We start from the raw sequence: 504 nt of genomic DNA on the forward strand, positions 1-504 counted from the left end.
CCCCGGTGGTCTGCATTGCGCATGCTCGGTTGCCTTCGCGAGGAGGAAGTCGGGAGGGGACGCCCCCGCGGAGAGAAGAGGGTTTCTGGGAGTGGTGGTCTCAGTCTGCGAAGCGGCGAGGTTCCGCCCACTGCGTGCTCTGTCCGGGGCGGGGCGCTAGAGAACTTCCTCGGGAATTTGTAGTCTTGAGTTTCGTTAAAGGCGGTGGGGGACTGGGGCTGGGGCGGTACGGTTGTTGAGCAGCGGGCGGAGCGGGAGGAGTAACGGAAAATAGCCCTGAAGGAGGTGCGAGGGAGTCCTCCGGGCCATTCCAAGTCCTCGGAAGACGCACCGAGCGGAGACTGGCGTATCATTCCCGCTTGGAAGGCCTGGCCCTGCCTGAGAGAAAAGCACGTCCTTTTGTGATAAAAGGAAAAGAGCGCCTGGATGGGGAGTATAGCGAAAAAGAAGAGGCCTGGAGCTGTGTGTGTGGACTTAAGAGGACCTAGGAGGTCCCAGACTCCG

The sequence above is a fragment of the Sciurus vulgaris genome (genome assembly GCF_902686455.1).
Source record: "Sciurus vulgaris genome assembly, chromosome: 16".
In the NCBI taxonomy this organism is placed as follows: Eukaryota; Metazoa; Chordata; class Mammalia; order Rodentia; family Sciuridae; genus Sciurus; species Sciurus vulgaris.